The sequence below is a fragment of the Silene latifolia genome, unplaced genomic scaffold (assembly GCF_048544455.1).
Source record: "Silene latifolia isolate original U9 population unplaced genomic scaffold, ASM4854445v1 scaffold_139, whole genome shotgun sequence".
Taxonomy (NCBI): Eukaryota; Viridiplantae; Streptophyta; class Magnoliopsida; order Caryophyllales; family Caryophyllaceae; genus Silene; species Silene latifolia.
In genome coordinates, this window is record NW_027413134.1 from 585,290 (window position 1) to 608,543 (window position 23,254).

Genomic DNA, 23,254 nt, shown 5'->3' on the forward strand with positions numbered 1-23,254 from the left:
ACGAGTCAGAAGAGCTAATGAACAAGTACAAATGATTCACACAACGAGTCACAAGGACTAATGAACTAGGACAAATATTTCACACAACGAGTCACAATGACTAATGAACAAGGACAAATGGTTCACACAACGAGTCACAAGGACTAATTAACAAGGACAAATAATTCACACAACGAGTCACAAGGACTAATGAACAAGGACAAATAATTCACACAACGACTCACAATGACTAATGAACAAGGACAAATGGTTCACACAACGAGCCACAAGGACTAATTTACAAGGACAAATGATTCACATAACGAGTAACAATGACTAATGAACTAGAACAAGTGATTCACACAACGAGTCACAATTACTAATGAAAAAGGACAAATGTTTCACACAACGAGTCACAAGGACTAATGAACAAGTACAAATGATACACACAACGAGTCACAATGACTAATGAACTAGAACAAACTATTCCACAACGAGTCACAATGACTAATAAAAAAGGGACAAATGGATAACACAACGAGTCACAAGGACAAATGGTTAACACAACGATTCAAGGACTAATTAACAAGGACAAATGATTCACACAATGTGTCAAAAGGACTAATTGACAATGACAAATGATTCACACAACGAGTCACAAAGACTAATGAACTAGGACAAATGATTCACACAACGAGTCACAATCAGTAATGAACTAGAACAAATGATTCACATAACGAGTCATAGACTAATGAACAAAAACAAATGGTTTATATAATGAGTCACAAGGATTAATGAACAAGGATAAATGATTCACATTACGAGTCACAAGGACTAATTAACAAGGACAAATGATTCACACAACGAGTCACAAGGACAAATGAACAAGGATAAATGGTTCACAAAACGAGTCACAAGGACCAATTAGCAAGGACAAATGATTCACACAACGAGTCACAATGACTAATGAACAGGAAAAAATGGTTGACACAACGAGTCACAAGGACTAATTTACAAGGACAAATGATTCACATAACGAGTCACAATGACTAATGAACTTGAACAAGTGATTCACACACAACGAGTCACAATTACTAATGAACAAAGACAAATGTTTCCCACAACGAGTCACAAGGACTAATTAACAAGGACCAATGGTTCACACAACGAGTCACAATGACTAATTAAGATGGACAAATGGTTAACACAACGAGTCACAAGGACTAATTAACAAGGACAAATGATTCACACAACGTGTCAAAGGGACTAATTAACAAGGACAAATGATTCACACAACGAGTCAAAGGGATTTAATAACAAAGACAAATGATTCACACAACGAGTCACAAGGACTAATGAAATAGGACAAATGATTCACACAACGAGTCACAAGGACTAATGAACAAGGACAAATAATTCACACAACGACTCACAATGACTAATGAACAAGGACAAATGGTTCACACAACGAGTCAAAGGGACTTATTAACACGGACAAATGATTCACACAACGAGTTACAAGGACTAATGAAATAGGACAAATGACTCACACAACGAGTCACAAGGACTAATGAACTAGGACAAATATTTCACACAACGAGTCACAGTGACTAATGAACAAGGACAAATGGTTCACACAACGAGTCACAAGGACTAATTAACAAGGACAAATGATTCACACAACGAGTCACAAGGACTAATGAACAAGGACAAATAATTCACACACAATGACTAATTAACAAGGACAAATGGTTCACACAACGAGCCACAAGGACTAATTTACAAGGACAAATGATTCACATAACGAGTAACAATGACTAATGAACTAGAACAAGTGATTCACACAACGAGTCACAATTACTAATGAACAAGGACAAATGTTTCACACAACGAGTCAGAAGAGCTAATGAACAAGTACAAATGATTCACACAACGAGTCACAAGGACTAATGAACTAGGACAAATATTTCGCACAACGAGTCGCAATGACTAATGAACAAGGACAAATGGTTCACACAACGAGTCACAAGGACTAATTAACAAGGACAAATAATTCACACAACGAGTCACAAGGACTAATGAACAAGGACAAATAATTCACACAACGACTCACAATGACTAATGAACAAGGACAAATGGTTCACACAACGAGCCACAAGGACTAATTTACAAAGACAAATGATTCACATAACGAGTAACAATGACTAATGAACTAGAACAAGTGATTCACACAACAAGTCACAATTACTAATGAAAAAGGACAAATGTTTCACACAACGAGTCACAAGGACTAATGAACAAGTACAAATGATACACACAACGAGTCACAATGACTAATGAACTAGAACAAACTATTCCACAACGAGTCACAATGACTAATAAACAGGGACAAATGGATAACACAACGAGTCACAAGGACAAATGGTTAACACAACGATTCAAGGACTAATTAACAAGGACAAATGATTCACACAATGTGTCAAAAGGACTAATTGACAAGGACAAATGATTCACACAACGAGTAACAAAGACTAATGAACTAGGACAAATGATTCACACAACGAGTCACAATCAGTAATGAACTAGAACAAATGATTCACATAACGAGTCATAGACTAATGAACAAAAACAAATGGTTTATATAATGAGTCACAAGGATTAATGAACAAGGATAAATGATTCACATTACGAGTCACAAGGACTAATTAACAAGGACAAATGATTCACACAACGAGTCACAAGGACAAATGAACAAGGATAAATGGTTCACAAAACGAGTCACAAGGACCAATTAGCAAGGACAAATGATTCACACAACGAGTCACAATGACTAATGAACAGGAAAAAATGGTTGACACAACGAGTCACAAGGACTAATTTACAAGGACAAATGATTCACATAACGAGTCACAATGACTAATTGCAGCAGGAGCCACAGACCAGGACACCCCACAAATGCAAGCAGGCCAAAACAACACCACACCCATTCCAGGAAGCAACCAAACTGGGCTAAGTTTAGAGGCTAATAGGTACGAGTACAAGCCCAACCACCAGCTGCCACCATGGCCAGCTGGTTGGTCACTAAACTAGGCTCAGAAAAGTCCTAGGGGTCCAAGGGAAAATCACAATGCAAGTCCTAGAAAACCAAGCTGGACAGAACTGCAGCAAATGACAAACAACAAAAGCAAACTTTCCATTTCTGGCTAAACCATGAGGAAAAAGCACACAAAGAACTTTTGGCTTGTCTTCCCATATACCAGATACAACCTAGAGCCAATTTTAATGCCAAGGACTCAATCATTTCGTCCTCAAGTGCCTACATTCAACAGAAAAGCCAGCAATGCAAAGAAAGGACCACAACTGTCATCATCATCACCTGCATTTCTCTTTTGTTTTCATTCCATTTACAATTAAGAGCTTTTAAACCGTTGTAATATTGTACTTGGACTCTTACCAGCATGTGAGGAGGGATCCCGACCCTTGGATATAGTTTCCTTTCAAGTTTGTAACCTAAAAAGGCCTATATAAGGACCTCAACTCGATCGTTGTAAACACGGTGATTTATGAATGAAACCCGAGAATTCTCTCAAATTTAAACCTCTTAATCTTGTGCTTAGTCTGTAGATTAGAGTCAGGCTTGATAATAACCTGTGCTTAGACTGTGGTTATTGATTAAGTACCTGTTAGTAGAGTATAAACTTTCTGTCTTTGAGACTGTGGTTAGTTTAGCTTTACTTTGTTTGTTTTGATTGAGTCTTTTCCTGTGTTAATCTGTGGAATCTCTTAACTCTAACACCCCAAATTGTTAGCTTAATTCCCTGTGAGAATTCTGTGGGTTTTATAGTTGATAATTATATCCAAAGTTCCCTCCTTTCAGTCAAATCCCAGAACTGTCTCAATTACAGTCCTTGTGTCTGTCATCGATTCAGATTGAGTCTTAAAAATACTTTGAGTCCTCTAAAAATCCTGGAAATTTACTCAGAGTTAGTTCTCATATCAAAGTAATTTACTGCCAAGTTTCATGATTTTAGGAGGTCAATTCATAATTTTATTAAATAGCACAAGTTTATTGCATTCCTGAAAACTTGTCTTGTTTTATTTGGTTTGTTTGTTGTTTTTGTCTAAACCCTTGGACATTACACTGCAAATTGGTATATCAGAGCAAGGTTTTAACACGATTCTATCTTGTGTTAGTCTTGGGAAGGAAAGTGAGTTCATTTTTACCCTAACTACAACAAAACTACAAAAAATAACCCATGAGTGAAGAGAGATTTCTTGGTATTGAGACCGGGGTGGATCGAGAAGCGGGAAGAATCAATGAACTGGTAAATATTGTCAACACTCTTGCAGAAGGAGTTCCTAACAGGCCACCCTACAGAGGCAGAGGCAGGGGTAGAGGCTTTGTTGGAGCAGGAAGAGGACAACCACACCACCAGGAATATGGAGAAGACATGTCGAATCGATGAATCTATGGCAGAGGGCATCTACATGGAAAGAGACAAAGATATAAAGGTAGAAATTCTTGATTTCCATGGTAGTTTAAACCCTGAAGATTTGTTAGACTGGATTAGAACTGTTGAGAGAGTCTTTGAATTTAAGGGATATCTTGACAGAAAGCTTTCAAAGTTTCTATCCTTAAATTCAAAGGTTATGCCTCACTTTGGTATGAAACCCTGAAAAGCCAGAGAATGAGAGAAGGCAAGGAACCCATTAAATCTTGGCTAAAACTTAAAAAGAAATTGAAGGATAAGTTTATAGCTAAAGATTACACACAGGATATGTTTATCAAGTTAACCCAGCTGAAACAAGACCAACAATCTGTTGAGTCTTATCTTAGAAGCTTTGAACAACTTACCCTGCAATGTGAGATTACTGAAAAGCCTGAACAGAAAATTGCTAGGTTTGTTGAGGGCTTAGATCCTAAGATTGCTATAAGAGTTAGAATGCAACAAGTCTGGTCCTTTGATGAGGCAGTCAACCTTGCATTGAGGATTGAAAAGATGGGAAAAGCCAAGGTCACTGCTTCCAAACCCCTTACCAGATCCACTTTCAAACCTTTTTCTGGGGTTAGGATTGGAGAAACTCCAAAACTTGCAACTCAACCAACACCAGACAAGGGGAAGAGTCATGTGAATCCTAGAACCAACACACCTATGACTGATGGGAAAATTAAATGCTTCCAGTGCCAAGGGTATGGCCATTTTAGGAAGGACTGTCCTTCTAAGAGAACCTTAACAGCAATGGAAGTAGAACAGTGGGAGAGGGAAGGTTTGGTTCAGTATGAGGAAGATGAGACCCTGATAATGGAGGAAGTGGAGCGAAGAAGAACCAGAACAAGATGCAGTTGTGGCCCCCCCTGATACAGGTCACAACTTAGTCTTGTGGAGGGTCATGCATTCCCAACACTCACCTCTGGAAGCTGATCAAAGATCCCTGATATTCAGAACCAGATGCACAGTCCAGGGGAGGGTTTGTAACCTAATCATAGATGGGGGAAGTTGTACAAATGTGGCATCAAATGCCATGGTTAGTAAACTCAATCTGACAACTCAAGAGCACCCAAACCCTTACAAGTTGAGATGGTTGAACAAGGGAGCAGAAGTGAGGGTGGACAAACAATGCTTGGTTCCATTTTCTATTGGGAAGGTGTATAAAGATGAAGTCTTGTGTGATATTGTCCCAATGGATGCCTGCCACCTACTCCTGGGAAGGCCATGGGAGTATGACAGGAATACCACTCACCATGGGAAAGATAACATCTATAGTTTCAAGCATGAAGGCAAGAAGGTCACCCTGACCCCATTACCACCCAACCAGAGAAACTATGGAGGTCCAAGTATGCCAGAGGAGGGCAATGGTGTGCTATTTCTTTCTGAAGCAGCCATGATCAAAGAAATAAAGCAAGAACAACCTGTCTGGGTGTTACTATCCAAAGAAGTAAGCAAGGAAGGGAACCCTGAGATGCCTGCTGAAGTTAGGCCATTAATTCAGAGGTATAAGGAAGTATTTCCAAGAGAGCTGCCTAGTGGGTTACCACCATTGAGGGGCATTGAGCACCACATTGACCTTGTTCCAGGCTCAGTGCTTCCCAACAGACCAGCTTATAGAAGTGATCCAGCTGCTACCAAAGAATTGCAAAGCCAAATTGAGGAACTTATGAGCAAAGGATTTGTCAGGGAATCACTCAGTCCTTGTGCAGTCCCTGCTCTACTTGTTCCAAAGAAAGATGGAACATGGAGGATGTGTACTGACAGCAGAGCCATTAACAACATCACTGTCAAGTACAGGTTCCCAATACCAAGGTTGGATGACATGTTAGATGAGCTCAGTGGCGCCATGATATTTTCTAAGATTGATCTCAGGCAAGGGTACCATCAAGTCAGGATAAGGGAAGGAGATGAGTGGAAGACTGCCTTCAAAACTAAGCATGGACTATATGAGTGGCTTGTGATGCCATTTGGTCTTTCTAATGCACCAAGCACCTTTATGAGACTGATGACTGAGGTGCTAAGGCCATGTTTAGGCAAATTTGCAGTGGTCTACTTTGATGATATCCTGGTTTACAGCAGCAGCAAAAGAGAGCACCTGAAACATCTTGAAACTGTGTTCAGGATCCTCAGGGAGCAAAAGCTATTTGGCAAACTGGAAAAATGCACTTTTATGGTTGAAGAAGTGGCATTCCTAGGGTACATTGTCTCTGGGAGGGGAATTACAGTTGATCAGGACAAAGTTGCAGCCATTCAATCATGGCCAACTCCTAAAACAATCACTGAGGTGAGGGGGTTCCATGGATTGGCCTCCTTTTATAGGAGATTTATCAAGAACTTCAGTTCAGTTGTTGCTCCAATTACTGAGTGTATGAAGAAAGGAGAGTTCCACTGGACTGAGAGTGCTCAACAGTCCTTTGAGAGGATTAAGAAGTTGATGTGTGAGACTCCTATTCTGAAATTGCCAGACTTTGATCAACTCTTTGAAGTAGAGTGTGATGCCAGTGGGGTAGGCATTGGTGCAGTCCTGATCCAAGCTCAGAAACCTGTAGCTTACTTCAGTGAGAAATTGAATGGAGCTAAGTTAAAGTATTCTACCTATGACAAGGAATTTTATGCAATTATCAGGGCAGTCATGCATTGGAATCACTATTTGAAGCCAAAGCCATTTGTGTTACACTCTGATCATGAAGCTTTGAAATATATCAATGGTCAACACAAATTGAGTCACAGACATGCTAAGTGGGTGGAGTACTTGCAATCATTCACCTTTTCCAGCAAGTATAAAGAAGGAAAACAAAATGTAGTGGCAGATGCACTATCAAGGAGGCACTCCTTACTGTCAACTATGGGAACCAGGGTCCTTGGTTTTGAGTTCATGAAAGAGATGTACAAGGAAGACCCTGACTTCTCTGAGGAATGGATCACACAATTTGAAGGGCATAGGGTTCCAGGGAACAAATACTTGCTGCAAGATGGGTTTCTATTCCAAGGGAACAAGCTCTGTGTTCCAAGGGGTTCCTACAGGGACCTCCTAATCAGGGAAGTCCATTCAGGAGGCTTGGGAGGGCATTTTGGTGTTCAGAAAACACTGGACATACTACAGGAACAGTTCCATTGGCCAAAAATGATGGGGGACGTCCAAAATGTTCTCAGGAGATGTTCAGTGTGTCAAATGGCTAAGAGTTCCTTCCAAACTGGTCCATATATCCCATTACCAGTACCAAGTAAGCCATGGGAGGATGTGAGCATGGATTTTATTGTTGCATTGCCAAGGACACAGAGAGGAAAGGATTCAATCATGGTTGTTGTTTGAGGTTGAGTAAGATGGCCCATTTTATAGCTTGCAAGAAAACAGAAGATGCTACCAGTGTTGCTGAGCTATACCTAAAAGAAATTGTGAGGCTTCATGGGGTTCCAAAGACAATTGTTTCAGATAGAGATACAAAGTTCATGAGTTACTTTTGGAAAACTCTATGGAAGCTACTCAAGACAAGACTGTTGTTCAGTACTTCTCACCACCCCCAAACAGATGGCCAAACTGAGGTCACCAACAAAACCTTGGGTAGGATTCTGAGATGTCTTGTAAACAAGAGTCTAAAAGATTGGGACATCAAATTAGCAGCAGCAGAATTTGCCTTCAATAGATCACCATCAACTGCTACTGGTCATAGTCCTTTTGAGGTTGTCTATGGGATTAATCCCCTAATGCCTGTAGACTTATCCTCTGTGCCAAGAAATGAGGTGAATCATGATGCTAAGGCCAGGGCAGAGCAGCTCCTGAAACTCCATGAAACTGTGAAAAGGGAAATTGAGAAGACCAATGAGAAATACATGAAACAGTCCAAGGTACATCAGAAAAGGAAAGAATTTGTTCCAGGGGATTTGGTCTGGGTTCACTTAAGAAAGGAGAGATTTCCAGCAAGGAGAAAGAACAAGTTAATGCCAAGAGCTGATGGCCCCTTTGAAATTATTGAGAGGATTGGTCCAAATGCCTACAAAGTGGATCTGCCAGGAGAGTATGAGGTGCATGGCACTTTTAATGTAGGTGACCTAAGTCCCTATTATGAGGATCTTTGAGGGGAGGAGTCATCAGGCTTGAGGACAAGCCCTGTTCAACCAGGGGAGGTTGCAGCAGGAGCCACAGACCAGGACACCCCACAAATGCAAGCAGGCCAAAACAACACCACACCCATTCCAGGAAGCAACCAAACTGGGCTAAGTTTAGAGGCTAATAGGTACGAGTACAAGCCCAACCACCAGCTGCCACCATGGCCAGCTGGTTGGTCACTAAACTAGGCTCAGAAAAGTCCTAGGGGTCCAAGGGAAAATCACAATGCAAGTCCTAGAAAACCAAGCTGGACAGAACTGCAGCAAATGACAAACAACAAAAGCAAACTTTCCATTTCTGGCTAAACCATGAGGAAAAAGCACACAAAGAACTTTTGGCTTGTCTTCCCATATACCAGATACAACCTAGAGCCAATTTTAATGCCAAGGACTCAATCATTTCGTCCTCAAGTGCCTACATTCAACAGAAAAGCCAGCAATGCAGCAAAGGACCACAACTGTCCTTTGTCACTGCATTTCTCTTTTGTTTTCATTCCGATTTACAATTAAGAGCTTTTAAACCGTTGTAATATTGTACTTGGACTCTTACCAGCATGTGAGGAGGGATCCTGACCCTTGGATGTAGTTTTCTTTCAAGTTTGTAACCTAAAAAGGCCTATATAAGGACCTCAACTCAGACTGTTGTAACACAGCTGATTTATGAATGAAACCTGAGAATTCTCTCAAATTTAAACCTCTTAATCTTGTGCTTAGTCTGTAGATTAGAGTCAGGCTTGATAATAACCTGTGCTTAGACTGTGGTTATTGATTAAGTACCTGTTAGTAGAGTATAAACTTTCTGTCTTTGAGACTGTGGTTAGTTTAGCTTTCTTGTTTGTTTGATTGAGTCTTTTCTGTGTTAATCTGTGGAATCTCTTAACTCTAACACCCCAAATTGTTAGCTTAATTCCCTGTGAGAATTCTGTGGGTTTTATAGTTGATAATTATATCCAAAGTTCCCTCCTTTCAGTCAAATCCCGAAGCTGTCTCAATTACGGTCCTTGTGTACATCGGTCGATTCGATTGAGTCTTAAAAATACTTTGAGTCCTCTAAAAATCCTGGAAATTTACTCAGAGTTAGTTCTCATATCAAAGTAATTTACTGCCAAGTTTCATGATTTTAGGAGGTCAATTCATAATTTTATTAAATAGCACAAGTTTATTGCATTCCTGAAAACTTGTCTTGTTTCTGCTGGTTTGTTTGTTGTTTTTGTCTAAACCCTTGGACATTACACTGCACTAATGAACTTGAACAAGTGATTCACACAACGAGTCACAATTACTAATGAACAAAGACAAATGTTTCCCACAACGAGTCACAAGGACTAATTAACAAGGACCAATGGTTCACACAACGAGTCACAATGACTAATTAAGATGGACAAATGGTTAACACAACGAGTCACAAGGACTAATTAACAAGGACAAATGATTCACACAACGTGTCAAAGGGACTAATTAACAAGGACAAATGATTCACACAACGAGTCAAAGGGATTTAATAACAAAGACAAATGATTCACACAACGAGTCACAAGGACTAATGAAATAGGACAAATGATTCACACAACGAGTCACAAGGACTAATGAACAAGGACAAATAATTCACACAACGACTCACAATGACTAATGAACAAGGACAAATGGTTCACACAACGAGTCAAAGGGACTTATTAACACGGACAAATGATTCACACAACGAGTTACAAGGACTAATGAAATAGGACAAATGACTCACACAACGAGTCACAAGGACTAATGAACTAGGACAAATATTTCACACAACGAGTCACAGTGACTAATGAGCAAGGACAAATGGTTCACACAACGAGTCACAAGGACTAATTAACAAGGACAAATGATTCACACAACGAGTCACAAGGACTAATGAACAAGGACAAATAATTAACACACAATGACTAATTAACAAGGACAAATGGTTCACACAACGAGCCACAAGGACTAATTTACAAGGACAAATGATTCACATAACGAGTAACAATGACTAATGAACTAGAACAAGTGATTCACACAACAAGTCACAATTACTAATGAACAAGGACAAATGTTTCACACAACGAGTCAGAAGAGCTAATGAACAAGTACAAATGATTCACACAACGAGTCACAAGGACTAATGAACTAGGACAAATATTTCGCACAACGAGTCACAATGACTAATGAACAAGGACAAATGGTTCACACAACGAGTCACAAGGACTAATTAACAAGGACAAATAATTCACACAACGAGTCACAAGGACTAATGAACAAGGACAAATAATTCACACAACGACTCACAATGACTAATGAACAAGGACAAATGGTTCACACAACGAGCCACAAGGACTAATTTACAAGGACAAATGATTCACATAACGAGTAACAATGACTAATGAACTAGAACAAGTGATTCACACAACGAGTCACAATTACTAATGAAAAAGGACAAATGTTTCACACAAAGAGTCACAAGGACTAATGAACAAGTACAAATGATACACACAACGAGTCACAATAACTAATGAACTAGAACAAACTATTCCACAACGAGTCACAATGACTAATAAACAGGGACAAATGGATAACACAATGAGTCACAAGTACAAATGGTTAACACGACGATTCAAGGACTAATTAACAAGCACAAATGATTCACACAATGTGTCAAAAGGACTAATTGACAAGGACAAATGATTCACACAACGAGTCACAAAGACTAATGAACTAGGACAAATGATTCACACAACGAGTCACAATCAGTAATGAACTAGAACAAATGATTCACATAACGAGTCATAGACTAATGAACAAAAACAAATGGTTTATATAATGAGTCACAAGGATTAATGAACAAGGATAAATGATTCACATTACGAGTCACAAGGACTAATTAACAAGGACAAATGATTCACACAACGAGTCACAAGGACAAATGAACAAGGACAAATGGTTCACAAAACGAGTCACAAGGACCAATTAGCAAGGACAAATGATTCACACAACGAGTCACAATGACTAATGAACAGGAAAAAATGGTTGACACAACGAGTCACAAGGACTAATTTACAAGGACAAATGATTCACATAACGAGTCACAATGACTAATGAACTTGAACAAGTGATTCACACAACGAGTCACAATTACTAATGAACAAAGACAAATGTTTCCCACAACGAGTCACAAGGACTAATTAACAAGGACCAATGGTTCACACAACGAGTCACAATGACTAATTAAGATGGACAAATGGTTAACACAACGAGTCACAAGGACTAATTAACAAGGACAAATGATTCACACAACGTGTCAAAGGGACTAATTAACAAGGACAAATGATTCACACAACGAGTCAAAGGGATTTAATAACAAAGACAAATGATTCACACAACGAGTCACAAGGACTAATGAAATAGGACAAATGATTCACACAACGAGTCACAAGTACTAATGAACAAGGACAAATAATTCACACAACGACTCACAATGACTAATGAACAAGGACAAATGGTTCACACAACGAGTCAAAGGGACTTATTAACACGGACAAATGATTCACACAACGAGTTACAAGGACTAATGAAATAGGACAAATGACTCACACAACGATTCACAAGGACTAATGAACTAGGACAAATATTTCACACAACGAGTCACAGTGTCTAATGAACAAGGACAAATGGTTCACACAACGAGTCACAAGGACTAATTAAGAAGGACAAATGATTCACACAACGAGTCACAAGGACTAATGAACAAGGACAAATAATTCACACACAATGACTAATTAACAAGGACAAATGGTTCACACAACGAGCCACAAGGACTAATTTACAAGGACAAATGATTCACATAACGAGTAACAATGACTAATGAACTAGAACAAGTGATTCACACAACGAGTCACAATTACTAATGAACAAGGACAAATGTTTCACACAACGAGTCAGAAGAGCTAATGAACAAGTACAAATGATTCACACAACGAGTCACCAGGACTAATGAACTAGGACAAATATTTCGCACAACGAGTCACAATGACTAATGAACAAGGACAAATGGTTCACACAACGAGTCACAAGGACTAATTAACAAGGACAAATAATTCACACAACGAGTCACAAGGACTAATGAACAAGGACAAATAATTCACACAACGACTCACAATGACTAATGAACAAGGACAAATGGTTCACACAACGAGCCACAAGGACTAATTTACAAGGACAAATGATTCACATAACGAGTAACAATGACTAATGAACTAGAACAAGTGATTCACACAACGAGTCACAATTACTAATGAAAAAGGACAAATGTTTCACACAAAGAGTCACAAGGACTAATGAACAAGTACAAATGATACACACAACGAGTCACAATAACTAATGAACTAGAACAAACTATTCCACAACGAGTCACAATGACTAATAAACAGGGACAAATGGATAACACAATGAGTCACAAGTACAAATGGTTAACACAACGATTCAAGGACTAATTAACAAGCACAAATGATTCACACAATGTGTCAAAAGGACTAATTGACAAGGACAAATGATTCACACAACGAGTCACAAAGACTAATGAACTAGGACAAATGATTCACACAACGAGTCACAATCACTAATGAACTAGAACAAATGATTCACATAACGAGTCATAGACTAATGAACAAAAACAAATGGTTTATATAATGAGTCACAAGGATTAATGAACAAGGATAAATGATTCACATTACGAGTCACAAGGACTAATTAACAAGGACAAATGATTCACACAACGAGTCACTAGGACAAATGAACAAGGACAAATGGTTCACAAAACGAGTCACAAGGACCAATTAGCAAGGACAAATGATTCACACAACGAGTCACAATGACTAATGAACAGGAAAAAATGGTTGACACAACGAGTCACAAGGACTAATTTACAAGGACAAATGATTCACATAACGAGTCACAATGACTAATGAACTTGAACAAGTGATTCACACAACGAGTCACAATTACTAATGAACAAAGACAAATGTTTCCCACAACGAGTCACAAGGACTAATTAACAAGGACCAATGGTTCACACAACGAGTCACAATGACTAATTAAGATGGACAAATGGTTAACACAACGAGTCACAAGGACTAATTAACAAGGACAAATGATTCACACAACGTGTCAAAGGGACTAATTAACAAGGACAAATGATTCACACAACGAGTCAAAGGGATTTAATAACAAAGACAAATGATTCACACAACGAGTCACAAGGACTAATGAAATAGGACAAATGATTCACACAACGAGTCACAAGGACTAATGAACAAGGACAAATAATTCACACAACGACTCACAATGACTAATGAACAAGGACAAATGGTTCACACAACGAGTCAAAGGGACTTATTAACACGGACAAATGATTCACACAACGAGTTACAAGTTCTAATGAAATAGGACAAATGACTCACACAACGAGTCATAAGGACTAATGAACTAGGACAAATATTTCACACAACGAGTCACAATGACTAATGAACAAGGACAAATGGTTCACACAACGAGTCACAAGGACTAATTAACAAGGACAAATGATTCACACAACGAGTCACAAGGACTAATGAACAAGGACAAATAATTCACACACAATGACTAATTAACAAGGACAAATGGTTCACACAACGACCCACAAGGACTAATTTACAAGGACAAATGATTCACATAACGAGTAACAATGACTAATGAACTAGAACAAGTGATTCACACAACGAGTCACAATTACTAATGAACAAGGACAAATGTTTCACAACAACGAGTCGAAGAGCTAATGAACAAGTACAAATGATTCACACAACGAGTCACAAGGACTAATGAACTAGGACAAATATTTCGCACAACGAGTCACAATGACTAATGAACAAGGACAAATGGTTCACACAACGAGTCACAAGGACTAATTAACAAGGACAAATAATTCACACAACGAGTCACAAGGACTAATGAACAAGGACAAATAATTCACACAACGACTCACAATGACTAATGAACAAGGACAAATGGTTCACACAACGAGCCACAAGGACTAATTTACAAGGACAAATGATTCACATAACGAGTAACAATGACTAATGAACTAGAACAAGTGATTCACACAACGAGTCACAATTACTAATGAAAAAGGACAAATGTTTCACACAAAGAGTCACAAGGACTAATGAACAAGTACAAATGATACACACAACGAGTCACAATAACTAATGAACTAGAACAAACTATTCCACAACGAGTCACAATGACTAATAAACAGGGACAAATGGATAACACAATGAGTCACAAGTACAAATGGTTAACACAACGATTCAAGGACTAATTAACAAGCACAAATGATTCACACAATGTGTCAAAAGGACTAATTGACAAGGACAAATGATTCACACAACGAGTCACAAAGACTAATGAACTAGGACAAATGATTCACACAACGAGTCACAAGGACTAATGAACTAGGACAAATGATTCACATAACGAGTCATAGACTAATGAACAAAAACAAATGGTTTATATAATGAGTCACAAGGATTAATGAACAAGGATAAATGATTCACATTACGAGTCACAAGGACTAATTAACAAGGACAAATGATTCACACAACGAGTCACTAGGACAAATGAACAAGGACAAATGGTTCACAAAACGAGTCACAAGGACCAATTAGCAAGGACAAATGATTCACACAACGAGTCACAATGACTAATGAACAGGAAAAAATGGTTGACACAACGAGTCACAAGGACTAATTTACAAGGACAAATGATTCACATAACGAGTCACAATGACTAATGAACTTGAACAAGTGATTCACACAACGAGTCACAATTACTAATGAACAAAGACAAATGTTTCCCACAACGAGTCACAAGGACTAATTAACAAGGACCAATGGTTCACACAACGAGTCACAATGACTAATTAAGATGGACAAATGGTTAACACAACGAGTCACAAGGACTAATTAACAAGGACAAATGATTCACACAACGTGTCAAAGGGACTAATTAACAAGGACAAATGATTCACACAACGAGTCAAAGGGATTTAATAACAAAGACAAATGATTCACACAACGAGTCACAAGGACTAATGAAATAGGACAAATGATTCACACAACGAGTCACAAGGACTAATGAACAAGGACAAATAATTCACACAACGACTCACAATGACTAATGAACAAGGACAAATGGTTCACACAACGAGTCAAAGGGACTTATTAACACGGACAAATGATTCACACAACGAGTTACAAGTTCTAATGAAATAGGACAAATGACTCACACAACGAGTCATAAGGACTAATGAACTAGGACAAATATTTCACACAACGAGTCACAGTGACTAATGAACAAGGACAAATGGTTCACACAACGAGTCACAAGGACTAATTAACAAGGACAAATGATTCACACAACGAGTCACAAGGACTAATGAACAAGGACAAATAATTCACACACAATGACTAATTAACAAGGACAAATGGTTCACACAACGACCCACAAGGACTAATTTACAAGGACAAATGATTCACATAACGAGTAACAATGACTAATGAACTAGAACAAGTGATTCACACAACGAGTCACAATTACTAATGAACAAGGACAAATGTTTCACACAACGAGTCAGAAGAGCTAATGAACAAGTACAAATGATTCACACAACGAGTCACAAGGACTAATGAACTAGGACAAATATTTCGCACAACGAGTCACAATGACTAATGAACAAGGACAAATGGTTCACACAACGAGTCACAAGGACTAATTATCAAGGACAAATAATTCACACAACGAGTCACAAGGACTAATGAACAAGGACAAATAATTCACACAACGACTCACAATGACTAATGAACAAGGACAAATGGTTCACACAACGAGCCACAAGGACTAATTTACAAGGACAAATGATTCACATAACGAGTAACAATGACTAATGAACTAGAACAAGTGATTCACACAACGAGTCACAATTACTAATGAAAAAGGACAAATGTTTCACACAAAGAGTCACAAGGACTAATGAACAAGTACAAATGATACACACAACGAGTCACAATAACTAATGAACTAGAACAAACTATTCCACAACGAGTCACATTGACTAATAAACAGGGACAAATGGATAACACAATGAGTCACAAGTACAAATGGTTAACACAACGATTCAAGGACTAATTAACAAGCACAAATGATTCACACAATGTGTCAAAAGGACTAATTGACAAGGACAAATGATTCACACAACGAGTCACAAGGACTAATGAACAAGGACAAATGATTCACACAACGAGTCACAATCAGTAATGAACTAGAACAAATGATTCACATAACGAGTCATAGACTAATGAACAAAAACAAATTGTTTATATAATGAGTCACAAGGATTAATGAACAAGGATAAATGATTCACATTACGAGTCACAAGGACTAATTAACAAGGACAAATGATTCACACAACGAGTCACTAGGACAAATGAACAAGGACAAATGGTTCACAAAACGAGTCACAAGGACCAATTAGCAAGGACAAATGATTCACACAACGAGTCACAATGACTAATGAACAAGAAAAAATGGTTGACACAACGAGTCACAAGGACTAATTTACAAGGACAAATGATTCACATAACGAGTCACAATGACTAATGAACTTGAACAAGTGATTCATACAACGAGTCACAATTACTAATAAACAAAGACAAATGTTTCCCACAACGAGTCACAAGGACTAATTAACAAGGACCAATGGTTCACACAACAAGTCACAATGACTAATTAAGAAGGACAAATGGTTAACACAACGAGTCACAAGGACTAATTAACAAGGACAAATGATTCACACAACGTGTCAAAGGGACTAATTAACAAGGACAAATGATTCACACAACGTGTCAAAGGGACTAATTAACAAGGACAAATGATTCACACAACGAGTCAAAGGGATTTAATAACAAAGACAAATGATTCACACAACGAGTCACAAGGACTAATGAAATAGGACAAATGATTCACACAACGAGTCACAAGGACTAATGAACAAGGATAAATAATTCACACAACGACTCACAATGACTAATGAACAAGGACAAATGGTTCACACAACGAGTCAAAGGGACTTATTAACACGGACAAATGATTCACACAACGAGTTACAAGGACTAATGAAATAGGACAAATGACTCACACAACGAGTCACAAGGACTAATGAACTAGGACAAATATTTCACACAACAAGTCACACTGACTAATGAACAAGGACAAATGGTTCACACAACGAGTCACAAGGACTAATTAACAAGGACAAATGATTCACACAACGAGTCACAAAGACTAATGAACTAGGACAAATGATTCACACAACGAGTCACAATCAGTAATGAACTAGAACAAATGAGTCACATAACGAGTCATAGACTAATGAACAAAAACAAATGGTTTATATAATGAGTCACAAGGATTAATGAACAAGGATAAATGATTCACATTACGAGTCACAAGGACTAATTAACAAGGACAAATGATTCACACAACGAGTCACAAGGACAAATGAACAAGGACAAATGGTTCACAAAACGAGTCACAAGGACCAATTAGCAAGGACAAATGATTCACACAACGAGTCACAATGACTAATGAACAAGAAAAAATGGTTGACACAACGAGTCACAAGGACTAATTTACAAGGACAAATGATTCACATAACGAGTCACAATGACTAATGAACTTGAACAAGTGATTCATACAACGAGTCACAATTACTAATGAACAAAGACAAATGTTTCCCACAACGAGTCACAAGGACTAATTAACAAGGACCAATGGTTCACACAACAAGTCACAATGACTAATTAAGAAGGACAAATGGTTAACACAACGAGTCACAAGGACTAATTAACAAGGACAAATGATTCACACAACGTGTCAAAGGGACTAATTAACAAGGACAAATGATTCACACAACGAGTCAAAGGGACTTAATAACAAGGACAAATGATTCACACAACGAGACACAAGGACTAATGAAATAGGACAAATGATTCACACAACGAGACACAAGGACTAATGAACAAGGACAAATAATTCACACAACGACTCACAATGACTTATGAACAAGGACAAATGGTTCACACAACGAGTCAAAGGGACTTATTAACAAGGACAAATGATTCACACAACGAGTCACAAGGACTAATGAAATAGGACAAATAACTCACACAACGAGTCACAAGGACTAATGAATTAGGACAAATATTTCACACAACAAGTCACACTGACTAATGAACAAGGACAAATGGTTCACACAACGAGTCACAAGGACTAATTAACAAGGACAAATGATTCACACAACGTGTCAAAGGGACTAATTAACAAGGACAAATGATTCACACAACGTGTCAAAGGGACTAATTAACAAGGACAAATGATTCACACAACGAGTCAAAGGGATTTAATAACAAAGACAAATGATTCACACAACGAGTCACAAGGACTAATGAAATAGGACAAATGATTCACACAACGAGTCACAAGGACTAATGAACAAGGATAAATAATTCACACAACGACTCACAATGACTAATGAACAAGGACAAATGGTTCACACAACGAGTCAAAGGGACTTATTAACACGGACAAATGATTCACACAACGAGTTACAAGGACTAATGAAATAGGACAAATGACTCACACAACGAGTCACAAGGACTAATGAACTAGGACAAATATTTCACACAACAAGTCACACTGACTAATGAACAAGGACAAATGGTTCACACAACGAGTCACAAGGACTAATTAACAAGGACAAATGATTCACACAACGAGTCACAAAGACTAATGAACTAGGACAAATGATTCACACAACGAGTCACAATCACTAATGAACTAGAACAAATGATTCACATAACGAGTCATAGACTAATGAACAAAAACAAATGGTTTATATAATGAGTCACAAGGATTAATGAACAAGGATAAATGATTCACATTACGAGTCACAAGGACTAATTAACAAGGACAAATGATTCACACAACGAGTCACAAGGACAAATGAACAAGGACAAATGGTTCACAAAACGAGTCACAAGGACCAATTAGCAAGGACAAATGATTCACACAACGAGTCACAATGACTAATGAACAAGAAAAAATGGTTGACACAACGAGTCACAAGGACTAATTTACAAGGACAAATGATTCACATAACGAGTCACAATGACTAATGAACTTGAACAAGTGATTCATACAACGAGTCACAATTACTAATGAACAAAGACAAATGTTTCCCACAACGAGTCACAAGGACTAATTAACAAGGACCAATGGTTCACACAACAAGTCACAATGACTAATTAAGAAGGACAAATGGTTAACACAACGAGTCACAAGGACTAATTAACAAGGACAAATGATTCACACAACGTGTCAAAGGGACTAATTAACAAGGACAAATGATTCACACAACGAGTCAAAGGGACTTAATAACAAGGACAAATGATTCACACAACGAGACACAAGGACTAATGAAATAGGACAAATGATTCACACAACGAGTCACAAGGACTAATGAACAAGGACAAATAATTCACACAACGACTCACAATGACTTATGAACAAGGACAAATGGTTCACACAACGAGTCAAAGGGACTTATTAACAAGGACAAATGATTCACACAACGAGTCACAAGGACTAATGAAATAGGACAAATAACTCACACAACGAGTCACAAGGACTAATGAATTAGGACAAATATTTCACACAACAAGTCACACTGACTAATGAACAAGGACAAATGGTTCACACAACGAGTCACAAGGACTAATTAACAAGGACAAATGATTCACACAACGAGTCACAAGGACTAATGAACAAGGACAAATAATTCACACAACGACTCACAATGACTAATGAACAAGGACAAATGGTTCATACAACGAGCCACAAGGACTAATTTACAAGGACAAATGATTCACATAACGAGTAACAATGACTAATGAACTAGAACAAGTGCTTCACACAACGAGTCACAATTACTAATGAAAAAGGACAAATGTTTCACACAACGAGTCATAAGGACTAATGAACAAGTACAAATGATACACACAACGAGTCACAATGACTAATGAACTAGAACAAACTATTCCACAACGAGTCACAATGACTAATAAACAGGGACAAATGGATAACACAACGAGTCACAAGGACAGATGGTTAACACAACAATTCAAGGACTAATTAACAAGGACAAATGATTCACACAATGTGTCAAAAGGACTAATTGACAAGGACAAATGATTCACAAACGAGTCACAAAGACTAATGAACTAGGGCAAATGATTCACACAACGAGTCACAATCAGTAATGAACTAGAACAAATGATTCACATAACGAGTCATAGACTAATGAACAAAAACAAATGGTTTATATAATGAGTCACAAGGATTAATGAACAAGGATAAATGATTCACATTACGAGTCACAAGGACTAATTAACAATGACAAATGATTCACACAACGAGTCACAAGGACTAATTTACAAGGACAAATGGTTCACACAACGAGTCACAAGGACAAATGAACTAGGACAAATAATTCACACAACGAATCACAATGATAAAAGAACAAGGACAAATGGTTCGCAAAACGAGTCACAAGGACTAATTAGAAAGGACAAATGATTCACACAACGAGTCACAATGACTAATTAACAAGGACAAATGATTCACACAACGTGTCAAAGGGACTAATTAACAAGGACTAATGATTCACACAACGAGTCAAAGGGACTTAATAACAAGGACAAATGATTCACACAACGAGTCACAAGGACTAATGAAATAGGACAAATGATTCACACAACGAGTCACAAGGACTAATGAACAAGGACAAATAATTCACACAACGACTCACAATGACTAATGAACAAGGACAAATGGTTCACACAACGTGTCAAAGGGACTTATTAACAAGGACAAATGATTCACACAACGAGTCACAAGGACTAATGAAATAGGACAAATGACTCACACAACGAGTCACAAGGACTAATGAACTAGGACAAATATTTCACACAACGAGTCACAATGACTAATGAACAAGACAAATGGTTCACACAACGAGTAACAAGGACTAATTAACAAGGACAAATGATTCACACAACGAGTCACAAGGACTAATGAACAAGGACAAATGATTCACACAACGAGTCACAATGACTAATGAACAAGAAAAAATGGTTGACACAACGAGTCACAAGGACTAATTTACAAGGACAAATGATTCACATAACGAGTCACAATGACTAATGAACTTGAACAAGTGATTCACACAACGAGTCCCAATTACTAATGAACAAAGACAAATGTTTCCCACAACGAGTCACAAGGACTAATTAACAAGGACCAATGGTTCACAAAACGAGTCACAATGACTAATTAAGAAGGACAAATGGTTAACACAACGAGTCATAAGGACTAATTAACAAGGACAAATGATTCACACAACGTGTCAAAGGGACTAATTAACAAGGACAAATGATTCACACAACGAGTCAAAGGGACTTAATAACAAGGACAAATGATTCACACAACGAGACACAAGGACTAATGAAATAGGACAAATGATTCACACAACGAGTCACAAGGACTAATGAACAAGGACAAATAATTCACACAACGACTCACAATGACTAATGAACAAGGACAAATGGTTCACACAACGAGTCAAACGGACTTATTAACAAGGACAAATGATTCACACAACGAGTCACAAGGACTAATGAAATAGGACAAATAACTCACACAACTAGTCACAAGGACTAATGAACTAGGACAAATATTTCACACAACGAGTCACAATGACTAATGAACAAGGACAAATGGTTCACACAACGAGTCACAAGGACTAATTAACAAGGACAAATGATTCACACAACGAGTCAGAAGGACTAATGAACAAGGACAAATAAATCACACAACGACTCACAATGACTAATGAACAAGAACAAATGGTTCACACAACGAGCCACAAGGACTAATTTACAAAGACAAATGATTCACATAACGAGTAACAATGACTAATGAACTAGAACAAGTGATTCACACACCGAGTCACAATTACTAATGAACAAGGACAAATGTTTCACACAACGAGTCACAAGGATTATTGAACAAGTACAAATGATTCACACGAGTCACAATGACTAATAAACATGGACAAATGGTTAACACAACGAGTCACAAGGACAAATGGTTAACACAACGATTCAAGGACTAATTAACAAGGACAAATGATTCACACAATGTGTCAAAAGGACTAATTGACAAGGACAAATGATTCACACAACGAGTCACAAAGACTAATGAACTAGGACAAATGATTCACACAACGAGTCACAATCAGTAATGAACTAGAACAAATGAATCACATAACGAGTCATAGACTAATGAACAAAAACAAATGGTTTAGTAAATGAGTCACAAGGATTAATGAACAAGGATAAATGATTCACATTACGAGTCATAAGGACTAATTAACAAGGACAAATGATTCATACAACGAGTCACAAGGATAAATTTACAAGGACAAATGGTTCACACAACGAGTCAAAAGGACAAAT